The 10053-nt window shown below is 37.4% G+C and overlaps 1 pseudogene; it reads right to left on the bottom strand.

The window, feature by feature from the left end:
* Positions 1-1633: 1633 nt before the first annotated feature.
* On the bottom strand, positions 1634-3960 carry LOC105499525 (DNA repair protein RAD52 homolog pseudogene; annotated as a pseudogene).
* Between the last annotated feature and the right edge of the window lie 6093 nt (positions 3961-10053).

The raw sequence follows: 10053 nt of genomic DNA on the forward strand, positions 1-10053 counted from the left end.
GAGTCTGTCAACATAGCTTGTCTTCGTAGCTCTAATATAAAGCTCAGGTTAGTGAAATAGGTATCAAAAGATTTGTATATCACCTTTTTTTTTTTTTTGAGATGGAGTCTCACTCTGTTGCCCAGACTGGAGTGCAATGGCATGATCTCAGTTCACTATAACCCCTGCCTCCCGGGTTCAAGAGATTCTCTTTCTTCAGCCTCCCAAGTAGCTGGGATTACAGGTGCCCACCACCATGCCCAGCTAATTTTTGTATTTTTCATAGAGATGGGGTTTCACCTTGTTAGCCAGGATGGTCTCGACCTCCTGACCTCAGGTGATCCACCTGCCTCGGCCTCCCAAAATGTTGGGATTACAGGCGTGAGCCACCATGCCTGACCCCATCACCTTTTCAATTTTGTTGTTTTTGAAGTATTTATGAAATAAAAATCAATAATACATGGAGATGGTTGAAAAATTTAAAAGTACCATAAACTTAAAATGAAAAATAAGTCCCAGACCCTTCATGTCCTTCTACCCAAAGACAATTTTTTGACTTTTTTTTAGTGATTTCTTCTATTCTCAAGTTCTTATTCCTAAATCAAAAACATACTTATTTTCTCAAGTTATTAATTTTAGGTATTTGGCTCTCTTATACTGTCTTACTCCTTCTCCTCCCATTGCCTAGTATATATCAGTATTTTTAAATTAAATCTATATCTAATGTCAATTCATTATAACTATAAACATACTATTTATTGTGAGGCAAAATCATATATATATACACACACATATATACATATATACATATGTGTGTATGTGTGTACGTATATATGTATACATGTGTATATATACATATATACGTACACACATATACATATGTGTGTATTTATATGTATGTATATATGTGTATATATGTGTGTATATATATGTGTATATACATATACTATGATACATATGATACTATGATACATTTCCCCCCTTTTCAGCAGTGTTTTTTCCTTATCAAATTTTTCCACATGTAATACTTGCTATCCATGTATTCTCCCCACACTGCCCAACGAGTGCTTCAAAATGCTCCATAATATCCACTATTCTACTGAATAGCTTCTCCATAGAGATATCCAGTTGAGGTCTCTCTGCTTCTCACTCCAATATGGGCTGCAAAATCAGTAACCTGGGGCTCCTCTTGGCTGTACTATTGGGTTGGCTCTTCTTTTTGTTTTACTTGCTGACTTTACTGGAGTCTATTCTCCAGTAGAAGGATGGTTCCCTTTGAAAGGGTGCATGGAAGGTAAAGTATACTCTGCATTTATGAATACATCTTCCTTCTGTCCTCATTTTCAAATAAAAATGTGGGACTGAAAATTATTTTGCCTCATCAATTATTTTGTATTACTCTATTGTCTTCTAACTTACAAAGCTTTCTCTTTTACAAGGCAATGCCATTCTCACCCTACAATCTTTTTAATGTAAGCTAAGGCTAAGGTTTTTACCTGGAGATTGTAGTGTCTTCTTTTTTCCTGTTGATGTGCACTGATGTGGGTCTTTTTCTAGTCAATGTGTTCAGCATTTGGTGCCCTCCCATTTTTTCCTTTACAAGTTGTAAAAATAGTTTTACTAAGATATAATTAACACAGCACACAATTCACTACTTTAAAGAATATAATTCAATGATTTTTAAGTATATCCATGCTATCTGCAACCATCACCAAAGACAAATTTATAACATTTTATCACCACAGAGGACCCCATACCCTTTAGCTGTCAAGCCCCTATTCTCTATCCTCCTCATTCCTAAGTAATTACAAATCTACTTTATATCTCTATAATTTTGTCTGTTTGGGACATTTCATATAAAAGAAATCATGTAATTTGTGGTATTTTGTGACTGGCTTCTTTCATGTTTTTAAGTTCTTCTGTGTTGTAGCATATATCAGTACCTTATTTTCTTAGGGCAAATAATATTCCATTAAATAAATATACCCTATTTTTTTATGTCATAAACCCATAAGTGAGTTTATTTATATTAAATGAAGATTGTAGCCTGGATTGATACAAAGCAGTAAAAAGTGCTACTCCAACCTTTTTCCTGTCATGATCCTCAGTGCTTAATGTGGACAATATTAAATGCTTGGTGCCCTAAAGGAAAGAAGGCAGAGGTTATGCAAAGCAATTGAATGTAGGTAATTGCTGAGGCAGGTGGTTAGTACTAAGTCTGGCCTATATTGCTTGAGGGCAAGCAGCCATTGGTGATTCCTAAAATGTCCATCAGTGTTAACATAATAGTTTAGAAATAAATAGTGGGAAGCCTCACAAGCCAAAGAAAAGGTGTTTCATCTGTCCAGAGCCTCTCCCAACTAGAGTGTGGGATGAGGGTTTTAAATGTGCTCAGCTCTAACTGCAGTAGGCTCTCAGTCAGATCCTATTGATGAGGTTCAAAATGAAGCACGATAAATCCTTAGCAATAAAGTTAATTCTCCATGAGTGATGAACAATTTCATGACCAAAAAGTAGTTTTCCAAAGTCCCTTTGTGACAGAGTCCAATGATGTAGTCAGAGGTTCAGTTAAGATGTATCCAATTTCCTTTTCTTTATGTCCTGGCCCTTCCTATGAGCTTCCCAGTTTCCTGTTATGCGCTGGTCAGTGCTGTAAGTTTGGAGGTCTCAAGATCCAGATTTTGCTTGTGGTTTCTGGCAGCGTAGGCTGTGTGGAGTCCTGTTCTGGGTCACCATCTGGTTGTTCAAGGCTGGTGTGTCAGAGGTCTGGGGTGGTTCTTCTCTAGACAAATCTTGACCACACCATCCCCTGCATCTGGAGTCACATCCCAGATTTCAGAGTTGTCTCCAAGAGTCTCCTCACTCTTCTCAACTGATGGCGAAAAGGTGTGGACTTGCTGTTTCTTCATCTGCTCCCGGAACTGCTGCTGCAGCTGCTTTTGCCAGAGCTTCTGCTGGTACGTGGCCTCTCTCACCAATAGTGGATGAGCTCAGAAGTTGGAAAGCTGCAATCCTTGTCCCCCTGAACCACAACGTGGCTTGGTCCGCAAGGGAAGGTCACCACTTGAAGTTGTGGGTGTCTCAGGGTCATGTTCAGTTGGCAGCTGTTGTATCTTGCCTATTCCACAGGTGGTTCAAAATCTTGTCTCTTTGCTTTAGTTTAATCCACTTCAAGAGGCAACTGGCATGGAAGCTTGTTTAGTGACCTCAAGTAGTCTCTGTCCAAAATACAATTTCCAAGTGCATTACAAAAACTCCCGAGGGCTCGCTTCAGCCCTTCTGTCACTGCCTCCTTCCTTGCCTTCTCCAAAGATAAGGCCTTGGACTGGAGGCCCTAACACCATAACCCACAGCTTCATGATATGAACCATCCTTCAGCTGGACCCTCACAAATGTACAGACTCCCATGTAGAACTTGCCATTGTTGAGGTCAACAAAATCCACATTCTGCTGTGTGATGGAGTGTGCCCCACCGTTGTAACCAAACATGTCATAGGCCAGATTAATTACCCAATGACCCTCAATGTAACACACCTCTGGCCTCCTCCAGTCATGCGCTACCTATGTATTCTGGGCCCAGCCTCTGCCTCAGGGCCTTCTGGATGGCCTGGTACTCTTCTACTGTGTACTGGCACTGTCCAAAGCATACTGAACTGCCATGAACAGCAGTATGACTGTCACGCTCTCCAAAAATTGCTTCCTCAGTGCCAGACATCTTGATTCTGGTTGACCTCTCTGGCACTGCACAGTGCATGCAGGTAGCTCAGTCTACCCTATTTTGTTTATCCACTCACTTGTCAATGGTCATTTGAGTTGTTTCCACCTTTTGGCTATTGTGCACAGCACTCCTATGAACATCCATCTATACATTTTTGTTTGAATATCTGCTTTCAAATACTTTGTGTATAAACCTGAGTTTACTTGCTGGGTCCTATGGTAATTGTATGTTTAATTTATTGAGGAACTGTCAAATTGTAGTTCAGAGTGGCAGCAGCATTTAAATTCTCATCAGCAAAGTACAAGGGTTCCAATTTCACCATATCCTTACCAACATTTATGTTTTGTTGTTTTAAAATTATTATTATAGCTATCCTAATGGATGTGAAGTGGTGTCTTATAGTTTTGATTTGCATTTTCCTAATAATTAATGATGATGAGCATCTTTTTTATGTGTTTGTTGGACATTTGCATATCTTCCTTGAAAAGATATCTATTTATGTCCTTTGCCTACTGTTTCTTTTCTTTGTTGAGTTATAAGAGATTTTAAAATATGTATTATTGGTACTACATCCTTATTAGACATACAATTTGCAAATGTTTTCTTCAGTTCTGGAGATTGTTTTTTCACTTTCTTGATAGTGTCCTTTGATATACAAGAGTTTTAATTTTTAGGAATTCAAATTTATCTTTTTTCTCTTTCATTTTTGTGCTTTTGGTGCCATACATAAGAAATCATTGTTAAATAAAAGGTCATGAAAATTTATGACTATGTTTACTTCTAGGAGTTTTAGCTCTTATGTTTAAGTCTTTGATTCATTTTGGATTTTTTTTTTTTTTAAGATGTAAAGTAAGGGTCTAACTTCATACTTCTGCATGTAGCTATTGAATGGCACTGGCACCAATTGTTGAAGAGACTGTTATTTTCTCATTGAATACTCTTGGTATCATTGTCAAAATCAGTTGATCATAGACACACAGGTCTATTTATGAACTCACAATTCTATTCCATTGATTTGTATGTCTATCCCAGTGCCAGTACCACTTGATTACTGTTGCTTTGTAGTAAGCTTTGAAATTAGAAGGAATAAATCCTCCTACTTTGTTATTCTATTTTAAGATTGATTTGGCCCTTCTGGGCTCCTTGAAGTTCAGTGTGAACTTTAGATTCAGCCTGTCAACTTCTACAAAGAAGCAGCCCAAAGTCTGACAAGGATGATGTTGAATCTGTAGACTACTTTGGGGAGTACAGCCATCTTGCGTTTTTAAAAATCATTTATATCTTCTTTAATTTCCTTTGACAATATTTTGTAGTTCTGAAAATACGTTTTGCACTTCTTTTGTTAAATTCATTAGTAAGTGTGAATTACTTAGTGGTCTCTTACAACTTGGAGACATATCCTTTTGTTGTAGGAAATTTTATCATTATTATTTCTTTGACCATTTCTCTTCTTTGATTTCCGCTGGTCTCTTTTTCTGGAACTCATCTTGGCTGGATGTAGGACTTCCTAGCTTGAACCTCTGCACTTTATTGCTTTATCCCTCTCTTTTAAAAAAATAGTTTCTTTGTTTTACTGTGTGAGAGTTTTCCATGACTCTATCTTCCAACTCTTTTATTAAATTTCTCATTTTGATGATAACATTTTTAATTTCTAATAACCTTAATCTTTCTTATTTTATATTTTTTCTTATTTTATGCATGCATTATTTTCTTATCTCTTTGATGATTCTAATTACATGTTTTTTTAAAAGTTCCTTTTTTTCAAGGATTAGTTCGTGTCCTTTGTAGGGACATGGATGCTGCTGGAAACCATCATTCTCAGCAAACTATCGCAAGAACAGAAAACCAAACACCGCATGTTCTCACTCATAGGTGGAAATTGAACAATGAGATCACTTGGACACAGGAAGGAGAACATCACACACTGGGGCCTATTGTGGGGAGGGGGGAGGGATAAAATTAGGAGATATACCTAATGTAAATGACGAGTTAATGGGTGCAGCACACCAACATGGCACATGTATACATATGTAACAAACCTGCACGTTGTACACATGTACCCTAGAACTTAAAAGTATAATAATAATAATAATAATAATAATAATAATAATAAAAGAATTTCCCCATTTACAAAGCTTAGGATCATATGTAGGAGAATGGTTAAACTTACATAAGTGATTTATAATGTTCACAGTGATTTTGCCTGTATTAAATCTCAGTCTCAAAACAACATCAAAAAAAGGTTCTTTTTTTCTTCTTTGCACCCTGTTTTTCCTGTATAGTTATATATACACACACAGTGCATATTATATAGGCAGTTATCTATGGTCAACTGATTTTTGACAATAATGCCGAGAGAAGGTGTGGCTGTGTGTATATACACATACATATATATGTATACACATGTAGAAATACACACATATGTATACATACATATACATGGATATATTAATATATGTACATATTGATGTATGTAGATATATACACATGCATATACATAGATGTATACATACATATACATACATAGATATATATACAAACACACACATTTTTTATAGAAAACTCTCTCCTTCTTGGACTAGATATTCAACTTTTTTTTTCTCCTTCCTGATTCATGTTTTTAGCAACATCATACAGGCAGAGAAGCTATGTAAACACTTAGAGATGCAGGCACCAAGTAATGAAAGAAAGCATTTCTATACATAAAATACTATTTATGCCTGTTTTCTTTTTTTACATTAAGATGTAAACATTCTCTTATCCTAAATAGCTGGTGAAAAAACAGAAACAAAAACAAAAAACAAATTAAGACTTTAAAAATAGCTGGTAAGAAATTTCCAAGTGTTATTGCTAAATGAATCCAAACACCAAACGTTATTAAATATAACTAATCAATTCAACGATAGGGAGGTAGCTGCTGACAAACGGGGTAGGAGCTATAAAATATCAATATATAGCAAAATCACAATTAATCAGAATGTTCTGGAGCTGGAAACCATCATTCTCAGTAAAGTAACACAGGAACAGAAAACCAAACACCTCATGTTCTCACTCATAAGTGGGAGTTGAACAATGAGAACAAACGAACACAGGGAGGGGAGCATCACACACTGGGGCCTGTTGGGGGTTGGGGGGCTAGGGGAGGGATAGCATTAAGAGAAATAACTAATGTAGAAGATGGGTTCATGGGTGCAGCAAACCACTATGGCACGTGTATACCTGTATAACAAACCTGCACATTCTGCCCATGTATCCCAGAACTTAAAGTATAATAAAAAAAAAAAAAAAAGAAAGAAAACTCTTTGTTTTAATTATTAGTTTAGAAAACCTTTCTACATTGAACCACTTCACTTTCCTGGCTCAGTAAGTACAAAATGCCAAACGCAAGTCAATGTTGTTTTGATGATTTAGGATCATGTGATGCCTGGGGCATCTCCTAGAATATTCATAATTTCTGTGTAGCTTTGTTAGAGACATAAAACTGGAATGAACTACAGTTTCTTGTTTTAAATAACTCTCTGATATCATAAGCTTACTGTTTTCCTTTTACCTCATTTTCCTAAAAGGAGGATGCAGACAAAGATTGTAGTTAAGCAAGATTTTATAGTTCTAGACATATCCACATATTCTAGTTCAGGCAGTACACTGCACAAAGATGTAATGAGGATGGGGTTTGGAGGAGCTATGTGCAGCTTGTAAATTAATTCTCTATTACCAGCCCCATATCCTACCCCTTCCTCTGCCAGTCTGATTGTCCGACTTTCATGTTTCTCATTCAAATTCTATAGAGAAAGAACCTCAGTCTCCTGACGATGCATTATTGAAGGTATCTGCTGCATGGGAATTAAAGATTTCTGAAATTCTGCTTATCGGTAGTCAGGAGGGATTGACCACTCCACACAACTTCAACCCATATCTTTTTTTACAGCTCCTCACCTTATCCCCACCCGCAGCCATGCCAGGTAATGCAAAGTCCTTTCAGACGTCAGCCTCTGACCATGCCTTAGGCTTTGACATCTTCCAACGTGATTGGTTCTCTTCTATTGTTTTCTTGCCTTCCAGAATTGTGTTGCGCTCTCTCACCCTTTACTTCCTCCAATCCCATAATTTTAAAAAAATCAGTTATTTCCTCATTTTAGTGGGGTCTGGAGAAGGACAAGAGATAAATATGAGTGGGCAACTTGATGTGTTTCACAGAAATCTTACACCTCTTGTGTTTCTACTTGGGAGACTGCTTCCCTACCACTTCCATCTGTTCCAAATTCATGGGGTGCTACTGGGATCATCCATTGCAAGAGGCTTCCTTCTGACTGCAGAGGTGGGCATGGAATTCAGGGCTAGTCAGTCACAGACTATATATTTGCCACGTGATTTTTTTCAGGCGTAGTTATGAAGGGCTAATCAGAGTACTTGGGGCTGGAGGAAGCATAACCTTTTATCTAAAGATCATAAAAACGTGACTGGTATGCAGTTCTGGAGCTGCCAGCTGTTACGTTATCTCCACATGGAGAAAACCTGTTAAGGGGAGAGAATCATGTCAAGCTGAAAAGAGGAATGGGTGGACAACTAAAATATGGACAATTAGTAGTTGAAGTTCTGGAACTCAGCCATGCCCGAGCCTAGCTTACCTCTGAAACTTTATAGAAATGAACAAATACCTATTTCAATTTAGACAAGATTGAAACTTGTTTCCATTTCTAGCAATCTGGTGTATCTTAACTAACGCAATGTTGTTCTTTTTTTTTTTTTTTTTTTTTTTTGAGACGGAGTCTCGCTCTGTAGCCCAGGCTGGAGTGCAGTGGCCGGATCTCAGCTCACTGCAAGCTCCGCCTCCCGGGTTTACGCCATTCTCCGACCTCAGCCTCCCGAGTAGCTGGGACTACAGGTGCTTGCCACTACGCCCGGCTAATTTTTTGTATTTTTAGTAGAGACGGGGTTTCACCGTGTTAGCCAGGATGGTCTCGATCTCCTGACCTCGTGATCCGCCCATCTCGGCCTCCCAAAGTGCTGGGATTACAGGCTTGAGCCACCGCGCCCGGCACTAACGCAATGTTGTTCTAATGGACACATATGTAGGATTTTGTTAGGAATATCTTACCTCTTATTGAATGCAAATAAAATTTTTTAAAACAAAATAAGGTATTGGAATGCTTCATACGAAACAAACATGATTCAAAGTGGTCAAAGCATATAATTGCTTTCATATAAAAGTCAAGGGATGGATCAAGCAAAACTGGATCTCAGTATTTGAAAATATCTTTCGAATCTGCCTCTCTTATTCTCTTTGCTCTGTTCTTTTCTGTGTGGTGGCATCATGCTCAGACAATCTCTTCCTGTGTGGCAAGGTGGCTTCCGTGAACTCCAGTCTTAAATACTACCAACCTAGAAAACCCTGAAAGAAAGAAAACTCTCTTTTTCCAGATTTATTCAGCCATGGCCTTGTACCTATCCCTGGACCAATTGCTATGACTGATGAGTGAAGGTGGTGGAGTAAGCCCTGCCCAGTGACATGCACACAGTCAGATTTGGTTCTGAATGGAGTTAGAAAAAACAATCAAACCTGGCATATGAGGATTAGAGAAGGAAAAAAACAAGAATGAACTGATAAATGCCTTATAGAAAGGATAACAAGAAAGTGATGGTAAAGTAGTAGAAAGAACAAAGTGGTGGCCAAAAAGAAAAAACTAGGAGAAAGTATAAATGCTAGGCTGAGGTAACTCCCACATGGAAGTTATAAAGAACGCAAAAAGCATTTTGCATGGAGAATACAAATAGGCGAGAACTATATCCTTGCTTGGGCATGTGTTTAAATGTATTGAATGGAGAAAATGCTTTAATGAAGGGTAATTTCTTCTATCACATGCATATATAAGCTTCTCTCATCTACCCAGAAGTGGATTGTGAAGTAAATTTATAATTATATTTGCGATCTGTCCAAGTACTATATATATGAATGATGGCAAACTAGGCACAATTTATTTGTAATAGAGAAAGGAAATATATTCATTGAAAGAAAGGGGTAGATATTTTCAGTGCTCTAAAAATACAGTTCTAATTAATTTATAGATTTAAAAGGCTACTCTGACTCAGCCTCATAATTTGAGTAATAAAACTCTTCTAATAGCTTTACAGCAAATTTATAAAATAAATGAGTAAACTTAATCAAACCACAGTGCTTGGTCGATACAAGCATTTCTGTTGTTAGCAATTTTACTCCGTCAATTCAGAAATTTAGCCATGAATTTGGGTGGCTGCATGTCTCATATTCCATGAATATATTAGCAGGACCTTCATAAATGCATTCTCTATAGTAAATTGAGAAAGGCATATCCTTAGTGATCAGCTGAAGTGGAAAA

This window comes from Macaca nemestrina, chromosome 11, assembly GCF_043159975.1.
Source record: "Macaca nemestrina isolate mMacNem1 chromosome 11, mMacNem.hap1, whole genome shotgun sequence".
NCBI classification, from domain to species: domain Eukaryota; kingdom Metazoa; phylum Chordata; class Mammalia; order Primates; family Cercopithecidae; genus Macaca; species Macaca nemestrina.